Here is a 22090-nt window from a genome sequence, read left to right as displayed (position 1 = left end):
TAGGGACCCAGACTCAAACGGGAGAAGCAGGACTGTCTGGCTACGGTCCTTCCGAGGTTTGCAGCTGTTGCTGGGACAGAGAGGCAGAGCCCCTGGGGACAGACTGAGAGCAGCCATAACTGCTCCCTCCTCCGCCCTGTTGATCCCGTGGGACCTGCCCCGCCCAAGCCCTGCACAGAGGCATTTGCTGGGTAGCCTCAGGCAAAGGCTAGATTAGCACCTCCCTAGAGGACACAAGTTCTTCCACTGCAGACACAGCTGATTATCACAGCCAGTCGGCCTGGAGGTCAAATCCCTCTAGTATTAACTACAATAATCAAGGCTTAACTACAACAAGACTGCGCACAAAGACCACTAGGGGGTGTACCAAGAAAGCGTAAAAAATGCGGAGACAAAGAAACAGGACAAAACTATCAAGGGAAGATATTGATTCAGGACCACACTGTTGAGGTCTCTCAAGAGGCTTCTAGAGTCTGTCAATAAACTTGATGAGATGTACAGGAAATCTAATGAGACCCTCGATGGTGTGATAAAGGACCAACTAGAAAGTAAGCATACACTGACCAAAATAAAGAATATTATACAGACTCCCAACAGCAGACCAGAGGAGCGCAAGAATCAAGTCAAAGATTTGAAATGCGAAGAAGCGAGAAACACCCAACCGGAAAAGCAAAATGAAAAAAGAACCCAAAAATACGAAGATAGTGTAAGGAGCCTCTGGGACAGCTTCAAACATACCAACATCAGAATTATAGGGGTTCCAGAAGATGAGAGACAGCAAGATATTGAAAACCTATTTGAAGAAATAATGGCAGAAAACTTCCCCCACCTGGTGAAAGAAATAGACTTACAGGTCCAGGAAGCGCAGAGAACCCCAAACAAGAGGAATCCAAAGAGGACCACACCAAGACACATCATAATTAAAATGCCAAGAGCAAAAGACAAAGAGAGAATCTTAAAAGCAGCAAGAGAAAGAAACTCAGTTACCTACAAGGGAATACCCATACGACTGTCAGCTGATTTCTCAACAGAAACTTTGCAGGCCAGAAGGGAGTGGCAAGAAATATTCAAGTGATGAATACCAAGAACCTACAACCAAGAGTACTTTATCCAGCAAAGCTATCATTCAGAATTGAAGGTCAGATAAAGAACTTCACAGATAAGGAAAAGCTAAAGGAGTTCATCACCACCAAACCAGTATTATATGAAATGCTGAAAGGTATCCTTTAAGAAGAGGAAGATGAAGAAAAAGGTAAAGATACAAATTATGAACAACAAATATGCATCTATCAACAAGTGAATCTAAGAATCAAGTGAATAAATAACCTGATATACAGAATGAACTGGTGATTATAATAGAATCAGGGACTTAGAAAGGGAATGGACTGACTATTCTTGGGGGGAAAGGGGGTGTGGGAGATGCGGGAAGAGACTGGACAAAAATCATGCACCTATGGATGAGGACAGTGGGTGGGGAGTGAGGGCGGAGGGTGGGGTGGGAGCTGGAAGGAGGGGAGTTATGGGGGGGGGGAGGAGCAAATGTAATAATCTGAACAATAAAGATTTAATAAAAAAAAAAGAGTTCATTCCAAGCTAGATGGATATGCATCTGAGCATGTATGGAGAAAAAGTAACCTAATCATGATACAGGTGATATAATGTGACTAACTACCTATATAACAGCAATGATGATGATACCAGCTACCTCTCTAGTGCTTCCTATAAAATAGACACCATTCCCATTAAGACATTTCCATATGTTAATTCATTCAATTATCACAACCCAGTGAGATAGACTACTATAATACTTGCCATTTTACAGATGTGAAATAGAGATTTAGGTATCCAGCTTGTGCCCACACCACCATTATTTGCAGCTGGCTCCAGAGGCTACACCTTAAACCACTATGCTCTGTGCTTCTGTGTTGTCAGAGCCAGCAGCAAGAGCACCTCACAGCTCTGCTGGTCTGACTGGCTGTGAGTCCATGTATTCTTCTAAATTCTCCTATCTGACTATGCCAGGGCTGGTTCTTCTCGAACTCTGCCCACTGTACTAACTGTTTGGAACTTAGTCAAAGTTCCTTCTTTATTCTCTGCTCACTAGTAACAGGTGTTGGGTCCAAGCCCCTCTGCCTGGGGATGGACCTCCTAGGATGCCGGGTCTTAGATGGAGAAGCCATTAGAGGTTGTGGGTATATATGAGTCTTTATTGCAGGAGCCAGTGGCCATATAGCCATCAGACAAGACAGTCCTTTCACAGCGAAGTCCATACAGGCAGGCAGCTGGACACCAGCTGGTAAACATATCTTTCCCATAAAGCAGCACCAGTATCTGTACTCACAGCTATTATCTGAGCAGCTACACGCTGCCTCCTAGACTCACCACCTCACATCATAGCAGTATCTGAGCTCTCCGGTTCAGCAACTTCTATCTCTCCTACCCAGCTGCTCTCTAGCAGACTTCACACACTTCATCCTAGCTGCTCTCTCTCCATTCTCCAACAGACTTCTTCTCACTCCCGCCTCAGCCAACTAGACTGGTCAGTAACCTACTTTTATACCATTTAGACAAAGAGGGCTTCATGCCAATAGTTACATCAATCATATTGGCTACTGATGGGCACAGTGTACTGTGTGTCTTTGCACCTGCTCATGGTATCAGCCTGATTAGGATTCCCAGGCTCAGAGTCCTTGAACATCCTGTTTAGGCACATACCCAGAGCAGCCTTTAGCCATTCTGGTGTATTGATAACAAGGTCTCTGTGCTCCCACCAGCCTTGACTATCCAGGGACCTGGCATGGTTCCCACATGTGTGATATGTGATTTCCTTGTGTGTTAACAGGGAAATATGGAGAGCCAGCAATAGAGTAAAATAGTAGTGTGTTACCCCTTGTGTTCTCAAGTTCAGGATTATGGCTGGGAAGCCCGTGAGGCTCTGAGGTGGTCTTATCTGAGTGTGTGCTTTCTCTAAGAGGCTTTCTTTTGCTTCTATGGGTGTCCCAGGCTCAGATAAGTTTATTTTGGGAGAGTATAGAAACAATCCTTTCCTTGAACTGTTTTAAAAACATGTTTACTCAAATTGTCTTAGCTAAAAATCATCCTATATAATAAAAGCCTAATATGCAAATTGACTGAAGGCAGAATGACCGGTGCAATGACCGGTCACTATGACGCACACTGACCACTAGGGGGCAGATGCTTAATGCAGGAGCTGCCCCCAGCCCGCAGGCACCAGGCCAGCCAAGGCGGTGCCCTCTCCGATCACCCTGCCGGTAGCCCCACAGATTGGCCCTGATTGTCAGTGAGGCCTAGGAACCCTACCCATACACAGATTTCGTGCACTGGGCCTCTAGTTAAATATAATTTGAGTTTTAATATTTTCATTTTAACAGATAAAAATAGACAGCTAGAAATTAGACAATGTTTTAAAACTCTGGGTTTTGCAGAAATAAGCATGTAGAGGACAGCCCAAGATAGTAATTAGAATGACAAAATGTTCTAGTTTTGTAGCACCACCCCCATTCCACTCTACTATAGTGGGCAGCACTAGCTCATGGATGTTTTTAGAAACCTATGCTAATTTTTTTCAGCCAAGAATATATTGGTACTAATCTACAAGTTTTAAGGAATGAAATTAAAGGATTTTAAAGTTGGAAGGGGCATTAAGAACTATCTGCTCTACATTCTAATGTATAAATGATGAAATTAAAGAGAGACTCAGATCATGTATTCAAAGTTATATGGAATCAGTAGTAGAACCAGAAGTAAAAGTACAGGTCTCCATTTCTTACTCCAATTTCCTACCACCACACCAAAAATTTAACAATCACTTAAACCATTTTGTGCATCATCTTGCATAACACTGAAATTTTAAACAATTAAAAAAACTAAAAACCCAGTTTCAAATTTTTTTAAATATTCTAAATAATTTGTAAGCATATGATTATAGAATCTACCTCAGTAAACCAAACTAATTTCAGAGATCTTCTAGTTATAAAAAAGAAACTAAATTACTATGTGACAAAAACAACAACAGAAATATTTTAAATGTTTGTGTCATGGGGAACATAGGGGTGTATTTTATTTCTTCATCCCTTGATACAGTGATATCCATAGTCACCACTCACATCTGAGTTCAACTTTTTTTTATTAAAATACTAGAAGCCCGGTGCACAAAAATTTGTGCACTTGGGGGGGGGGGTGAGGGGGGCCCCTCAGCCTGGCCTGTGCCCTCTTGCAGTCTGGGACCCCTCGGGAGATAACGACCTGCTGGCTTAGGCCTGCTCCTGGGTGGCAGAGGGCAGGCCCAATCCCTAGGTGCAGCCCCTGGTCGGGCTCAGAGCAGGGCTGATTGGGGAGTTGGGGTGCTGCCCCCTGTCATGCACAGAGCAGGGCAGATTGGGAGGTTTCGATGCCACCCTCAGTCACGCTCAGGGTATGGCTGATTGGGGGGTTGGGGCACTGCCCCCTGTCACAATCAAGGCAGGGTCGATGGGGAGGTTGCAGCGCCACCCCCTGTGACGCACAGAGCAGGGCCAATCAGGGGGTTGGGGAGCTCCCCCCTGTCATGCACAGAGCAGTGCCCATCAGGGGGTTGGGGAGCTCCCCCCTGTCATGCACAGAGTAGGGCCGATAGGGGAGTTAGGGCACCGCCCCCTGTCACCCACAGAGCAGGGCAGATCAGGGGGTTGGGGCGCCGCCACTTTCACACTCAGGGCAGGGCCGATGGGGAGGTTATGGCTCTACCCTGTCACATACAGAGCAGGGCCCGTGGGGGGTCGGGGGGGTTGGGGCACTGCCCCGTCACACACAGAGCTGCAGGGTGATCAGGGGGTTTGGGCGCTGCCCCCTGTCACACTGATCCGGTGCCAGGAGGCCTCGCGGCTCCACTGATCCCAGTGCTGGGAGGCATATTACCCTTTTACTATATAGGATAGAGGCCTGGGGGCCGGCTGGTTTGCCCTGAAGGGTGTCCTGGATCAGGGTGGGGGTCCCCACTGGGGTGCCTGGCCAGTCTGGGTGAGGGGCTGAGGGCTGCTTTCAGGCTGGCAATTGACTGAAGCTCCCAACCGCTCCTTGTTTTCTTTTTTTTTTTATTCTGGGCCAGCTTTAGCTCTGGCTCTACCTCTGAGGCTTCCACTGCTATAATCGAAATAATATATAACTCTAGCTCTCAGATCCCGGCAGGCTGAAAGCTGGTTTCTGGAGTTTTGTTTAGCTTCTATATTTGCAACATTGTTTCTTAGAGTTGTAGCTCAGAGGCCGGCAAGTCAGGCGGGGAATGTTGGAGTCTGCAGTCACTGGAGCAAGCAAGCCTCATGTTCGCTTCCAGCTGCCTGGCTGCCAGCCGCCATCTTGGCTGAGAGTTAATTTGCATAAAGATATGCTGATTAGCCAATGGGAAGGGTAGTGGTTGTACGCTAATTACCATGTTTCTCTTTTATTAGTGTAGATGTATATTTAGGGTTGTTGTTGTTGTTGTTTGGGTATTTTTTTGTTTTTGTTTTTTTGTGGGGTTTTTTTTGGTAAAAATGCTATGCATTGTTGATAGATTTTCCTTCTTCAAAGAAATATAATTGTTGCCCTGGCTGGGCAGCTCAGTTGGTTAGAGAGTCATCCTGACACACCAAGGTTGCAGGTTCAGGCCACATACAAGAATCAACCAATGAATGCATAAATAAGTGAAACAACAAACCTCTTTCTTTCTTTCTCTCTCTCTCTCTCTCTCTCTCTCTCTCTCTCCTTTCCTCTTTCTCTAAAATCAATCAATAAATTTTTTTAAAAAGAAATGTAATTGTTGTCTCAACAAGGAAACAGTTGAACAAAGACACAGTCATACCATTACCCTGAGTAGAGGAAGGAAAATATAGCTAATGGACAATTGAAAACAACTCCTGCATAGATATGACTTAGTCTGCCTGTTGGCCCAACAGATGACAGAAACAGATGACATGGCTGGGGATGTGGGATTATTTTATTCAGGGATCTAGTAGATGAGAGTCAACTATGAGGATTATTCCTGGCAATGTTCAGTGTCTATTTTATCCCCTTGAGTTGCTTTGCTATTAATATTTTTCTACTAGTTAGGGGGCATTTCTAGTTTTCTCTGTGTTTCTGTTTATGATGTGTTCATGCCACTTGTCTGAGATATGGCCACAGGACATGCCTGGACATGGAAATCAGAGAGGTTTATGCTAATTTCTTCACTGAGAGCTCTGTAACTACCAAAGGGAAACTATGTTTATATTGTTGGTGTTTTAACAGAGTACATTGTGAATGAAATCAGGATGAAAATATAAATTATTTATTTATTTTTAAATATATTTTATTGATTTTTTATGGAGAGGAAGGGAGAGAGATAGAGAGTTAGAAACATCGATGAGAGAGAAACATCGATCAGCTGCCTCCTGCACATCTCCTACTGGGGATGTGCCCGCAACCCAGGTACATGCCCTTGACCGGAATCGAACCTGGGACCTTTCAGTCCGCAGGCCGACGCTCTATCCACTGAGCCAAACCGGTTTCGGCTACATAAATTATCTACACCAATAAAAGAGAAACATGGTAATTGGCGTACGACCGCTACCCTTCCCATTGGCTAATCAGCGTATCCTTATGCAAATTAACTGTCAGCCAAGATGGCGGCCGGCAGCCAGGCACTGAAGCAAACAGGGAGGCTTGCTTCCTCCAGGGACCACAGACTCCAACGTTCCCCGCCTGCCTTGCCAGACTCTCAACTGCAACTCTAAGCAACTATTACTATGTTGCAAATAAGAAGCTAAACAAAACAGGCTTTCAGTCAGCCCCCGACCGCAACATTGTATCCATGTTTTCAGCAGCGAGGCCTCAGAGCTAAAGCTGGCCCAGAATTTAAAAAAAAAAAAAAAGAAAACAAGGAGCGGTTGGGAGCTTTTAGTCAACTGCCAGCGGGAAAACAGCACTCAGCCCCTCAGCCAGCCTGGCCAGGCACCCCAGTGGGGACCCCCACCCTGATCCAGGACACCCTTCAGGGCAAACCAGCCGGCCCCCACCCGGGCACCAGGCCTCTATTCTATATAGTAAAAGGGTAATATGCCTCCCGGCACCGGGATCAGCGTGACAGGGGGCAGCGCCCAAACCCCCTGATCAGCCCTGCTCTGTGCCTGATAGGGGGGAGCTCCCCAATCCCCCGATTGCCCTGCAGCTCTGTGTGTGACAGGGGGCGGGGCCACAACCCCCTGATCGGCCCTGCTCTGTGTTTGACAGGGTGCGATGCCCCAACCCCCCGCCCCCACGGGCCCTGCTCTGTGTGTGACAGGGTAGAACCATAACCTCCCCATTGGCCCTGCCCTGAGTGTGACAGGGTGCAGCTCCTCAACCCCCTGATCGGCCCTGCTCTGTGGGTGACAGGGTACGGAGCCCCAACACCCCTGATGGGCCCTGCTCTGTGCATGACAGGGGGCGGTGCCCCAGCTCCCCTATCGGCCCTACTCTGTGAGTGAGAGGGGGGAGCTCCTCAACCCCCTGATGGGCCCTGCTCTGTGAGTGACAAGGGGCAGTGCCCCAACCCCCCTGATGGACCCTGCTCTGTTAGTGACAGGGGGCAGCGCCCCAACCCCCTGATTGGCCCTGCTCTGTGAGTGACAGGGGGCAGCGCCCCAACCCCCTGATCGGCCCTGCTCGGTGCGTGACAGGGGGTGGAGCCGCAACCTCCCCATCGACCCTGCCTTGAGTGTAACAGGGGGCGGTGCCCCAACCCCCCAATCAGTCTACCCTGAGGGTGGCATCGCAACCTCCCTATCCGCCCTGCTCTGTGCATGACGGGGCGGCGCTCCAACTCCCCAATCAGCCCTGCTCTGAGCCTGACCAGGGGCTGCAGTTAGGGATTGGGCCTGCCCTCTGCCACCTGGGAGCAGGCCTAAGCCAGCAGGTCGTTATCTCCCGAGGGGTCCCAGACTATGAGAGGGCACAGGCCGGGCTGGGGGACCCCCCCCCCCCGCCCCCGCCCGAGTGCACAAATTTTTGTGCACCGGGCCTCTAGTTTTTATAATGATTGAAGCTGTTTTAAGAATATGCAGTGTTCCTTGACAACCAGGGGTTTACAGAATAATGTAGAATCAGAGTTTCCCTCCCTATCTCAAGGCAGAGCTGGAAAACTGGAGGGATCCCTGGTGCAGGCTGGCCCCTATAAAACTGATGCCAGGGAGGAGCTATGAATGTGTGCTCCCTGCAGACAGGCTGCCTCTCCAAAGAGATAAAAAGAAGGAACTGAACTACTTATGTCCAGTTCCTTCTCTCAAACTCACTACATGGGTAAATAACCCTTGCCCCTGAGGCAAATAAATGAGGGAATAGAGATTGGCCAGGATTGTGTCCAATGCCACTGCCATTACAAGGGAATGTCAGGAGTGCAGAATGACTGTGGTAGAGGTTGTTTTGTCCACTCATGTCTCTCCTCACATTCCTACCTTATATTAGTATAGCTTCTGATTTCACTAACTCACAGCGAAGCCTGAAATAGACACATTCCCTTGCATAGTGACTTGGTAAAGTTCTGATCCATTAAAAGTGAAGTGTGACAATTCCTTTTTTTTAAAAAAAAATGCTCTTATTGATTTGAGAGGAAGGGAGAAGGGGAGAGAGATAGAAACATCAGCACACACCCCACTAGGGATCGAGCCCATAACCCTGGCATATGTCCTGACAAGGAATCGAACCATGGCCTCTTGGCTCATAGGTCGACTGCTCAATCACTGAGTCATGCCAGCCCGGCACGTGTGGCAACTTCTTTAAAAGATAACTGACATATCTGCCCTGGCCGGTGTGGCTCAGTTGTTTGGGCATTGTCCCATGCACCGAAAGGTTGCTGGTTTGATTCTAGATCGGGGCTTAGGCCCAGGTTTCAGCCTCAGTCCCTGGTAGGGGTCCTGCAGGAGGCAGCAGATCGATATTTTGCTTTCACATGTATGTTTCTCTCTCTCTTTCTCTCGCCTTTCCTCTTTCTAAAAATCAATTTTAAAAATCTTTAAAAAAAGATAACTGACACATCATTTACCTCTCATCGATTCTTCCTCCCTGCATGCTTGCCATGCATGAGAAGACAGATCAAGGTTTTAACAGGGAACAATGAATACCTCTGAAAAGAAGAATTAGGGAAGTTCATCTTTTTTATTATTTTATTGATTTTTTAGAGAGAGGAGGGGAGAAAGAAACATCAATTTGTTGTTCCACTTATTTATGCATTCATTTGATGATTCTTGTATGTGCCCTTGCCAGAGATTGAATCCTCAACCTTGGCATATTGGGACAACATTTTAACCTACTGAGCTACCCGGCCAGGACCCTTTATTCATCTTTATTTTACATGTGTCTTTATTGCTTGAATTCATTATAATAAATATTAACTTTATATTTTAAAAATTAATGGTAATTTTTTAAAGTTTCCTGTAACTGGTGCTCCCTAGGATGTCAAAGTTTTTACTATAATTTATGACTTTCTAATCTTGAAGGAATATTACAATTTATTAACAGCTTTTCCTTAATTGCCATGGAGGGGGACTACACCTAGATTCTGATTTAATTGCTCAGGGGTAGGATCAGGTTATGGGCACTTGTATTTTATTTGTAGTGCAGGGTGAGAACTACCAGACTCCAGTCTCCCAGCATCTCTCTGTTACATATTAGCATTACCTTGAATGCTTTATAAAGTACCACATCACGGCCGCATCCCAAAGCTGCACCAGAATTCAGAGTTCCTCTGGTGATTCTAACATGCAGCCAAGTTTGGAAACAGTGGCTACTACCCCGAAGCCCCCAATAAACTTTCCTCCAATTTGCATTAAAGCCAATAAAACAGATGTTCTTGCTTTTATACATGTCTTAGCCAAGTGAAATAGAACATGCCTGGTTAAATTTAAATTGCAGATTTCAATTTATAGTAAAAGATTGTTCCATGTTATATTTGAGACTTGCACACAAAGAAAGTATTTATTGCTTATATAAAAATACATTTAACTGGGCTTCTTGTCTTTTTATTTGTGAAATCTGGCAACCCTACAAACTAAACATAAATAGTTCTCCAAAATTCACTAAAGAGTAATGTAGATCTGTGTATGAAAGGGAACTTTAGGAGACTGAATACTTGAGGAGGAGGCAAAAAGAGATTACCATACTAATGTCCGTAAAATGACCTAAAAGTCATCTTTATTTATCTCTCTTCCCTAATAGTCCTGGGCTTTATATCAACTGACTCAATTTCTTGGCTTAATTCCTCCACCCAACCCAACAAATAAGCAAATAACTGCCAAAGTCTGCTCCTGTCACTCCTACCACCTCAACCCTTCCTCCTTTCAACCAGCTAACCAACCTACTTTCAGATTTTGCTAATCTTATTTTTCTGTACCACACAGGAAAGTTCGCAGTGGTTCTCAACCTTCCTAATGCCGTGACCCTTTAATACAGTTCCTTATGTTGTGGTGACCCCCAACCATAAAATTATTTTCGTTGCTACTTGATAACTATAATTTTGCTATTGTTATGAATCGTAATGTAAATATCTGATATGCTATATATGTTTTCCAATGGTTGTGACCCACAGGTTGAGAACCGCTGGAAAGAAAATGCACATATGGATTTGGTCAGTGTGTGAGTGTGTGTGTGAGAGAGAGAGTATGTGTGAGTGTGTGTGTGCATGCATGAAGGACCATGAGAACCATTCCTTCATATATTAATATTTCTGCTTGCTTTCATTCATATGGAAATGTAAGCCTCAGGGTATAGCCTGTCAGGGTTAAACCAGGAATTAGGTAAATTTATCTCCTAACTGCTGCTTTCAGTATCAGTTTCAATCATAAACCACTGTCTCAGTAAATGGTGTATCGAAGAGAAAGAAGGACTATTATCTCTGCCAATGTGTAAACTCTTTCTCTAGACTTCTCCATTAACCACACCAATCACAACTATATGTAACACATAGATCAGAGAACAAAGAAGGCTTACACTGCAACAGCTCTAATATGCAATTGGTGTGGAGAGATGTGTAGCAGTAAGTATTGGATGTTTACTGCAGACATGTGATCTAGTAGAGTACACCATACTTCCTGAGTCCCACACTTTGCTTTGAGCCCAGCAGTCGCCCTTGCTAATTAAGTGACTTTAGGCTAGAAATGAAGCTCCCTGATCCTCTGCTCTGTTTCTATAAAATTAAACCATAATGCCTGACTTGTTTTGATAACAATGTTATTGTGAGAATTTCAATGAGATAATTTATGTTTTTACTGGGTATAAGAAAAGAAGGAAGAGTAGCAGAAACTGGGCTTGTTTTGCTCTGTACAAAGAAGCTGAGCCAGGTTCTTGTGTAAGCTAGCAAAGCAAACAGACCCAGAAATACCCTCAATGGATTAAAAAAATACCAATTAGCAGACCAACTATAAGCACTGCTTTTTATTTTATTTTTTAAGAAAAAAAGAGAACATGAAAAGTGCTAAGCCACAGGATTAACCCCCTTAGAGGTTTCTGGCTCCCTAAGTGGAGATTGTGGATTTGTTGAATAATCATCTTCCGTTCCCTTGCTTAGATTAAGTCATTGGCCTGAGGATGAGTCACAGACAAATTTACAGGAAGACCCCCCAAGCATGAGTGGTAAAGTAAATGAAATGGAAAAAATGTACATAGATGCCATGTTTCCATATGTCTAGATAGATGAGCTAATTTGAGTTCCCTTTATGAGCCAAAACCCATTTCTGGTTTTAGAGTTCAAGGAGACTGCATTACATCAGGCTCCCTGAAGTTTCAATTATGTGGTTATTCAGTCAGGCTCTAGACTCAAGTGTATTATTACAGTTTCCATGAAGAATTTTTAAAAAAATCAAACAGTATATATAACCCTCCCAATAAGAAGAAAAAAAAAACAATGTAAGTAACCATATCATCTACCTACATATAATTTATATGTTCAATGCTTAGACAGACTAAATTCTTTACAAATTTAACTGCCCTCATATATACATCTATTGTTAACATGTTATTCACTCTTCATAAAGACTTAGCTTGGGTGAGGCCAGTGTGGGGAACCTCCTAAGGTCGCTGTTGCTAAAACAATTTGGGAAATCATATTTCAAAAATGACTCAGCCAGCCTTAGCCAGTTTGGTTCAGTGGATAGAGCTTCAGCCTGAGGACTGAAGGGTCCCAGATTTGATTCCAGTCAAGGGCACATGCCTCGGTTTCAGTCTCGATCCCCAGCCCCCGTCAAGGCACATGCGAGAGGCAACCAATCTATGTGCCATCAATGTTTCTCTCTCTCTCTCTCTGTCCCACCCCTTCTACTAACTCTAAAAATTAATGGAAAATATTCTCAGGTGAGGATTAACAAAAATAAAAATGTCTCCCCAAATTATAAAACTCAGTTTATACCATAAACTCCATGACTCAGTTGAATCACTTCACTACATTTACTCACTTATCTCAAATCCACTCTCTTAACTTAATTAAGTTGCTCAATTCTAAAAATGATCTAGTAGCTGTCCATTCACCTGTATGTCTTAACACAAACTTTGCTTCTTTTCAGGGTCCTAAAGCATTCTTTCCAGATCTTAAAAATAGCTTACTCCCTTCCTCACAGTTCACCTCCTCAGAAGGTTATGCCTAACTTCCTCAACCTAAAGAATTTCCAGTCCCCAAAATTACTCTCTTCTTCTTGTCAGCACTTAGCACTATCAGAAATATTTGTTTTCCTGTTTATTTATAACTAGAGGCCTGTTGCATGAAGAGATTCGTGCAATAGGCCTTCCTTCACCTGGCTGCTGGCACTGGTTTTCCTCTGGCACCCGGGACCCAGGCCTTTGGTCTGGCCATAGCGGAGAACCCAAGCCTCGAGGCTTGGCTTCACCACTGCGGCCACAGCAAGGCTTGGCTTCTCCACTGTGGCCGGAGGGGAGAAGCCAAGCCTCTTCAGTCTTTTTTTTTTATTAAACTAATGGAAAATTTATATATATATATTTTTTTTTCTTTATTGATTTTTTTTTTACAGAGAGGAAGGGAGAGGAAGAGAGAGGGATAGAGAGTTAGAAACATTGATGAGAGAGAAACATTGATCAGCTGCCAACTACACACCCCCTACTGGGGATGTGCTGCAACCAAGGTACATGCCCTTGACCGGAATCGAACCTGGGACCCTTCAGTCCACAGGCCAACGCTCTATCCACTGAGCCAAACCGTTTAGGGCACCTCTTCAGTTTTCAGTCTTCAGTCTTCACTCCATATGCAAATTAACAGCCATCTTTGTTGAGTTAATTTGCATACCCATCCGATTGGCTGGTGGGCATAGCGAAGTGACACCAATTTGCATGTTTCTCTTATATTAGTGTAGATAATTTCTGAGAAGGCAGGAATTTTGTGTGTCATGTTTACCACTATATCCTCACTGCCTGTATCAGTGACTAAAATGAAGCAGAAACTAAATAAATGCCATTGAATATTGGCAAAATAATATGGAATTTCAATCCTTAGAATAATTGTGTTCCTACCCATGATGTCAATTAATTTGGGGGGGTGAATGGGTTGGGGAGAGATTAACATTAATGCATACATGCAGAGTCCATGGACACAGACAATAGTGTGGTGAAGGCCTGGGAGGGATGGGGACAGGGTGGAGGGGGTCAATGGAGAAAATGGGAGAGGCATCTGTGACACTTTCAACAATAAAGATACATTTTTTTAAAAATCAATTAAAAGTACAGCACATCTATATCTACTTATATAAAAACTATGGGTGTAACATCATGGCCAGAATCGTGACCAAGTGGAAGGAAGTCAGTCCTGCAGGCGTTGTCTTGGAAACAGCTGCGCCCTCCCCCGAGCTGTGTCCCGGAGCTGTTTCCTGTAAGGGCGGGGTTTGAGGGAGGAACCCGCCCTCAGAGTGTGGAGGCATATCTTTATAAAGTGTGCTGCACCAGCACGGCCAAGGGTGAACCTGAGTGGGGGCAGCTGAAAGGCTTAGAAAAGACAGACAAGAGAATGAAATCTGGGTCTCGCTGGGATGCTGCTTCTCTGAGAGACAGCGACCATGCCCACAGCCGTGTCTTTATTTTATAGCAGATGCCACAAGGCAAAGTAAGGGCATGACCATGATGTTTACAACATTCTCCTGGGTTTCAATCCTACTCAATTACATGCACCTGAACTCTATCAAGCCTACATCACTCAGGCACGTGGGTCCATGTGTTTGGACCATAGGTTGAAGTTTACAACTATAGCTGTTGGCTATAATTGTGCTGGGAGGACCCTGCCCTCCAAGCTGGGACTTGCACATGGCAATGAGAGGACTGTGCCCTCTCATCAGTCCAAGACTCGAACTTGTCCAAAACACTGTAGTGGCTCCCCAAAATAAAGTTTTAATACATTATATTAGAGGTTGTGGTGGTACTGTTTTCCCCACAGCGTCTACAGGAATTGCTGCAAATTTACTTCTCGGTGGAAGAACCCTTAATTCCCAATATAAATGACCAATTCCCCTGAATGAAACTTCAATTTCTAGACTTGATATAAACAGTGAAGTTGCTAAAACTATTAAAAAGGCCCAACATTTCATTATTGATGAATGCATCATGGCATCCAGTCATGCTATAAATGCCATAGACAGATTACTAAGAGAAATTATGAATTTGAATGTTGTATTTGGTGGGAAAGTTCTCCTTCTTGGAGAGGATTTTCAACAATATCTCAGTATTATACCACATGCTATGGGATCGGCCATAGTACAAACGAGTTTTAAGTACTGTAATGTTTGGGGATGTTTCAATAAATTGTCTCTTAAAACAAATATGAAATCAGAGGATTCTGCTTATAGTGAATAGTTAGCAAAACTTGAGATGGCAAACATGATAGCAGTTTTCATTTAGGAATGGATATTATTGAAATCCCCTGTGAAATGATATGTAATGGATCTATTATTTTTTTTGGTTATCTTTAACTTTATTTTATTTTATTTTTTTAATAATTAAATCTTTATTGTTCAGATTATTACATTTGTTCCTCTTTTTTCCCCCCATGACTCCCCTCCTCCCAGTTCCCACCCCACCCTCCGCCCGCACTCCCCACCCACTGTCCTCATCCATAGGTGCATGATTTTTGTCCAGTCTCTTCCCGCATCTCCCACACCCCTTCACCCCCCAAGCATAGTCAGTACATTCCCTTTCTATATCCTTGATTCTATTATAATCACCAGTTCATTCTGTATATCAGGTTATTTATTCACTTGATTCTTAGATTCACTTGATAGATGCATATTTGTTGTTCATAATTTGTATCTTTACCTTTTTCTTCTTCTTCCTCTTCTTAAAGGATACCTTTCAGCATTTCATATAATACTGGTTTGGTGGTGATGAACTCCTTTAGCTTTTCCTTATCTATGAAGTTCTTTATCTGACCTTCAATTCTGAATGATAGCTTTGCTGGATAAAGTACTCTTGGTTGTAGGTTCTTGGTATTCATCACTTGAATATTTCTTGCCACTCCCTTCTGGCCTGCAAAGTTTCTGTTGAGAAATCAGCTGACAGTCGTATGGGTATTCCCTTGTAGGTAACTGAGTTTCTTTCTCTTGCTGCTTTTAAGATTCTCTCTTTGTCTTTTGCTCTTGGCATTTTAATTATGATGTGTCTTGGTGTGGTCCTCTTTGGATTCCTTTTGTTTGGGGTTCTCTGCGCTTCCTGGACTTGTAAATCTATTTCTTTCACCAAGTGGGGGAAGTTTTCTGTCATTATTTCTTCAAATAGGTTTTCAATATCTTGCTGTCTCTCATCTTCTGGAACCCCTATTATTCTGATATTGGTACTCTTGTAGCTGTCCCAGAGGCTCCTTACACTATCTTCACACTTTCGGATTCTTTTTTCATTTTGCTTTTCCGGTTGGGTGTTTTTTGCTTCCTCGCATTTCAAATCTTTGACTTGATTCTTGCGCTCCTCTGGTCTGCTGTTGGGAGTCTGTATAATATTCTTTATTTCGGTCAGTGTATGCTTACTTTCTAGTTGGTCCTTTATCACACCATCGAGGGTCTCATTAGATTTCCTGTACATCTCATCAAGTTTATCGACCGCCTCTAGAAGCCTCTTGAGAGACCTCAAAAGTGTGGTTTTGAATTCTATATCCAGTAGCCTGCTTTCCTCCAGTTCTGTCCTTTGTGGCCTGTTTCTTTGTCTTGGCATTTTTTTATGCTTCACTGTGTCGATAGAGTGGCTTTCCGTGTTAAGTGTCCCAATTACCTGAGGTAGACACTCTTGGTGCACCCCCTTGTGGTCTCTGTGAGCAGTCTTGTAGTCAAGCCTTGATTGTTGTAGGTAATTACTACTAGACCTTCAGGCCAACTGGCTGTGAGAATCAGCTGTGTTTGCAGTGGGAGAATTTCTGTCCTCTAGGGAGGTGCTAATCTAGCCTTTGCCTGAGGCTACCCAGCAAATGCCTCTGTGCAGGGCTTGGGCGGGGCGGGGCGGGTCCCACGAGATCAACAGGGCGGAGGAGGGAGCAGTTATGGCTGCTCTCAGTCTGTCCCCAGGGGCTCTGTCTCTCTGTCCCAGCAACTGCTGCAAACCTCGGAGGGACTGAAGCCAGACAGTCCCACTTCTCCCGTTTGAGTCTGGGTCCCTAGAGACTCACCCGGATCTGGAGCTCAGAGTCTGAGGCTCCCTCTGGATTGAAACAGACAACCGCACCCTCAGCCACCAGCCGGCGCTGCGTGCACTCCGCACCTTAGTATTTTACTTCAGCACTGCGCCTCCTCTGAATCTCGGTTCCTCCTAGTTGTAGAACTTCCACTCAGCCAGCCTTCCTGTGGTTCTGGATGATGTCCGTTCTGTCTTTTAGTTGTATTTTTGATGTGGTTGTTCGAGGCAGCAAACTCCCGCATTAACCTATGCCGCCATCTTGGTTTCTCCAATGGATCTATTATTGAAGGTACCTTTGAAATAGTATATCTATAGATAATATTGAAAATATATCTAAACATGAAATTCTTTGTTCAAAAAAATGAGCACGTTGAAAAATTAAATGAAGAAATTTTGAATATACTCAATGGAGATTTTCACACATATTTGAGTGATGATTCCATTGATTCAACAGATGATGCTGAAAAGGAAAATTTTGCCATCAAATTTCTTAATATTATTACTCCTTCAGGAATGCTGTGTCATAAATTAAAATGGAAAGTGGTGCAATCATCATGCTATTGAGAAATCTTCATAGTAAATGGGGTCTTTGTAATGGTACCAGATTTATTATCAAAAGATTACGACCTAACATTATCGAAGCTGAAGTATTAATAGGATCTGCAGAGGGAGAGGTTGTTCTGATTTCAAGAACTGATTTGTCCCCATCTGACACTGGCCTCCCATTTAAATTAATTCTATGACAGTTTCCATGATGCCAGCATTTGCGATGATTATTAATAAATCACAAGGACAAACTCTAGACAGAGTAGGTATATTCCTACCTGAACCCATTTTTGCACATGGTTAGTTATATGTTGCTTTCTCTCGAGTTTGAAGAGCATGTGAATTACAGTTAAAGTTCTAAATACTTCATCACAAGGGAAATTAGTCAAGCACTCTGAAAGTGTTTTCACTCTTAATGTGGTGTACAGGGAGATATTAGAATAAGTTTAATCACTTTATCAGTCATTGTTTGCATCACTGTTGTTTTTATATCATGTTTTTGTTGTTTTCATATCATGTCTCTTTTGTTATATCCTTTTGTTACTGTTTATTTACTAATAAATTTATATATTATTTTCATATACATTTTACTAATTTCCTTTCATCTCTCACACTTCTATTATAGAGAAAGGGCAAATAGCAATATTAAAATATCTCCGCTAATTAATTCCCTTTTTAAAAAAAAAATATTTTATTGATTTTTTACAGAGAGGAAGGGAGAGGGATAGAGAGTTAGAAACATCGATGAGAGAGAAACATTGTTCAGCTGCCTCCTGCACACTCCCCACTGGGGATGTGCCCGCAACCAAGGTACATGCCCTTGACCGGAATTGAACCCAGGACCCTTGAGTCCACAGGCCGATGCTCTAACCACTGAGCCAAAACAGTTAGGGCAATTAATTCCCTTTTAATGTGCACAAATTTCATGCACCAGGCTACTAGTATATGTATAAAGAAACAGGGGCCGTCACATCCAAAACAACTGAACGGATGACTGAACAGGCTAAGTGGGGTGACCAGGCCGGCAGGGGGGTTAGTGAAGAATGACCAAACAACTGAACAGTAGGTGTGTTGAGTGACCAGGCTGGCAGGGAGGGCAGTGAGGGGCCACCAGGCCAGCAGAAGGGGGCAGTAGGGGATGGTGAGGCTGGCAGGGGGCGCAGTTGGCAGCAACCAGGCCAGCAGGGGGGGGCAGTGAGGGGTGACCAGGCTGGCAGAGGGGGGAAGTTAGGGGCAACCAGGCCAGCAGGGGGGGCAGTTGGGGGTGACCAGGCCAGCAAAGGAGGGCAGTGAAGGGCAACCAGGCTGGCAGGGGGGGAAGTTCGGGGCAACTAGGCTGGCGAGGGGGAGTTGGGGGTGACCAGGCCAGCAGGGGGGCAGTTGGGGGTGACTAGGCCGGCAGGGGGCACAGTGAGGGCGACCAGGCTGGCAGGGGGAACAGTTAGGGGTGATCAGGTTGGCAGGCAGAGGCAGTTAGGGGCGATCAGGCCAGCAGGCAGGTGAGCAGTTAGGAGCCAGCTGTCCTGGATTGTGAGAGGGATGTCTGACTGCCGGTTTAGGCCTGATCCAGGGCAGTCGGACATCCCCTAAGGGGTCCCGGATTGGAAAGGGTGCAGGCTGGGCTGAGTGGACCTCCCCACTGTGCACGAATTTCATGCAGTGGGCCTCTAGTCCTATATAATAAAAGCCCAGTGACTGAAATGATGGAATGACCAGAATGACCAGAGAATAGAACAACTACCACCCCTTGTCCCGGCTTGCCCTACCCCGCATTGGGGACCCCCACACCGATTTGGCACGTGGCTGGCCTGCAAACCCCTTGCCTGGACCGGCCCCGCCACCCAGCATGGACCCCCACCCTGATAGGCGGTGTGGCCTGCCTGCAAACCACCCAGCGGCCCCTTGCCCCAGCTGGCCCTGCCCCCAGTGGCGACCCTCCACCCCCACTGTGGTTGTGGCCAGCCTGAAAACCACCCATAGCCCCTCACCCCAGCCAACCCTCCCTCCCTGCAGAGACCCCACACCAATCTGGGGTCCCCATCAGGGCAAGCGAGCTGGCCCCCACCCATGCACCAGGCCTCTATCCTATATAATAAAAGGGTAATATGCAATTTTACCCTAATGGTGGAATGACCAGATCAACTACTCGACCAGTCACTATGAGGCGCACTGACCACCTCTTGGTCTCTTTACCTGGTCGGCAGGCTCCAATCGCCCAGTGGTGAACAGGGAACCGGGGGTTTGTGGTGGGGGATGGGGGTGGCACCAGGCCAAGGCCCCCATCCTGCCAGTTGCACCACACACAGAGGGCAACCTACGGCAGGGGCAGGGCCGGTGAGTGGGTGGAACGGCCTCTCGATTTCTCCCTCTGGCCAGCAGGCTCTGATCACCCAATGGTAAACGGGGAACTTGGGGTGGGTGGCGGCGGGGGTCGGGGCCAGCTGCAGGCAGCTGGGGAAGATGGTCCTGTTCACAGGCCAGGCCAGGGACTGTACCCAAGCATGAATTTCATGCACTGGGCCTCTAGTTGAAAACATAACACTTAAATTTTTAAAAATGTACTTAATTCCAGGAAAAGCAAGGAGCATAGAAGAGGGCAATGAAACCATAGTAAATATGTTGGCCACCAACCATTTATTCACTTCCTAATGGAAGGTAATTAAAAAAAATTTTGATTTCAGAAAGAAGGCAGGGAGAGAGAGAGAGAGAGAGAGAGAAAGAGAGAGAGACATCAATTTGTTGTTCCACTTATTTATTATGCATTCATTGCTTGATTCTCTTTTTTTATGTTTTTTAATTTTATAAATGTATCCTTATTGTTGAAAGCCCCCCCTCCCCCGATTTACTCCCTTCCCCTTTCTCCTATCCCCTCCCTAGACCTTCACTGCACTATTTTCTGTGCATTGGTTGATTCTTGTATGTGCCCTGACAGGGGATCAAACCTGAAACCTTGGCATAGTTGGAAGATGTTCTAACCCACCGAACAACCTACCAGGGCAGAACCTCAATGTTGTTTACTTTCTAAAACAGACTCCCTCCTTGCCATGTGACTCAGAGAAAGCTAACTCTATGCATGGCTCTAGGGAAAGAGTCTGACCAGCTACCTATGAGTGGCAATTGCTTTCCCCACCCATATTGGTTTAGGAATGACCATGTGACCTAAATATGGCCAATGACATGAGGGGAAGTCTTTTAACATTTTAAGCAGCTTCTGGGCAAAGACATGTAAAAAGGCAATTCCTCTCCCCACTCCTCCAGCCCCCAATATCTCCTATTAAAATAATGCCCAGAACTGTTGCACACTTGTTAATACCTGTTCAAAAACTTGCAGGATAAGAAAAGTCAAGAGCATCAGAAAGAAACAGAGCCAGACACATACACCAAGTCTGGGATCTCCCACTTCTGGACACCTTCAGATGTGCAACAGTAAATTTCATAGAATCTTAGCCAGTGCAAGAAGTTAAGAAACCAGGCCAAAGACTCACAGGTATTAAGTGGTAGAATTAGGACTGGAATCCAGGTTGGCTTTAGTGAAAGAGTTGATACAAACATAATGCCATACTAGAGGCCTGGTGCATGAAATTCATGCATGGGTACAGTCCATAGGCCTGGCCTGTGTTCAGGGCCATCTTCCCCAGCTGCCAGCAGTTGGCCCTGCTCCTCGCTGCCACCCACCCCTGGATCCCCATTCACCATTGGGTAATCAGTGCCTGATGACCAGGGGAAGGGACTGAGAAGTTGGCTGTTCCTGCCTGCTCGCTGGCCCCGCCCTGCCGTGGGTCACCCTCTGTGTGTGGGAAAACAAGTGGGGCAGGGGCCTTGGCCTGGTGCTGCGGCATCATCCACCACCCACCCCTGGTTCCCCATTCACCATTGGGTGATCGGAGCCTGCTGGCCAGGGAAAGGGACTGAGAGGTGGTCAGTACACCACATAGTAACTGGTCCAGGGTTGTTCTGGTTGTTCCACCATTAGGGTCAATTTGCATATTACCCTTTTATTATTTAGGATAGAGGCCTGGTGCACAGGTGAGAGCCATCTGACCTGCCCTGATGGGGGCCCCAGATCGGGGTGTAGGTCCTTGCTGGGGAGCGGGGCCAGCCAGGCTGAGGGGCTGCAGGTGGTTTACAGGCTGGCCAAACCCCTGATCAGGGAGGGGGTCCCTGCTGGGGGCCAGAGCTGGACTGGGTGAGGGGCTGTGGGGGGTTTGCAGGATGGCCACACCCCTGATCGGGGTGGGGTTCCCACTGGGGGTGATGCCGGCCTGGGCAAGGGCCCCTGGGAGTTTTAAAGCTGGTCACACCCCTTATCAGGGTGAGGGTCCCTACTGGGGGAGCGAGGGGCCATGGTCGTTCTGGTCGTTCCACCATTTCAGTCACTCGGCTTTTATTATATAGGATTGCCATTTCTAAATTATCTTCAAAGTATACTTTAAAAAAGAAATAAATTTTGTGACAGAGAGGAAATGTAGGGCATGTGAAAGTTAGGTGACATGATCTATTGGTGAAGGGTAAAGATCACATTAAACTCTAATAGCTTACCATTCATTGTTTTATTTTTTAAAATAAAAATAATAGAAACAGAGAGAGAGAAACATCAGTCAGTTGCCTTCTGTATGTGCCTGACCAGGGATCAAATCCATAACCTAGAGAGACTGGAAGGGAGAGATTAAAAATGGCAGTAGAGTAAGTGGATGCTGCATGAACACACTCCTAGGACCAAACAGGAATTACAACTGAAATACAGAAAAACTTCATGAATAATCGAGGGAAGAATTGCTGGAGAGAAACCTGATATCTGAGAACTGAAAGTGGAGACCTCAGAGAGACTGGTAGGAGGGGAGGAGGCACATAAGGGCTGGCCAGGCTCCCACAGACAGCAATGGAAGTTCTGGAGAGCTATCTCAGCTAT

The sequence above is a fragment of the Myotis yumanensis genome, unplaced genomic scaffold, assembly GCF_028538775.1.
Source record: "Myotis yumanensis isolate MYYU_CA2020_CCGP unplaced genomic scaffold, mMyoYum1.0.hap1 SCAF_2, whole genome shotgun sequence".
Taxonomy (NCBI): domain Eukaryota; kingdom Metazoa; phylum Chordata; class Mammalia; order Chiroptera; family Vespertilionidae; genus Myotis; species Myotis yumanensis.
Note: the sequence above shows the minus strand (reverse complement) of the source record.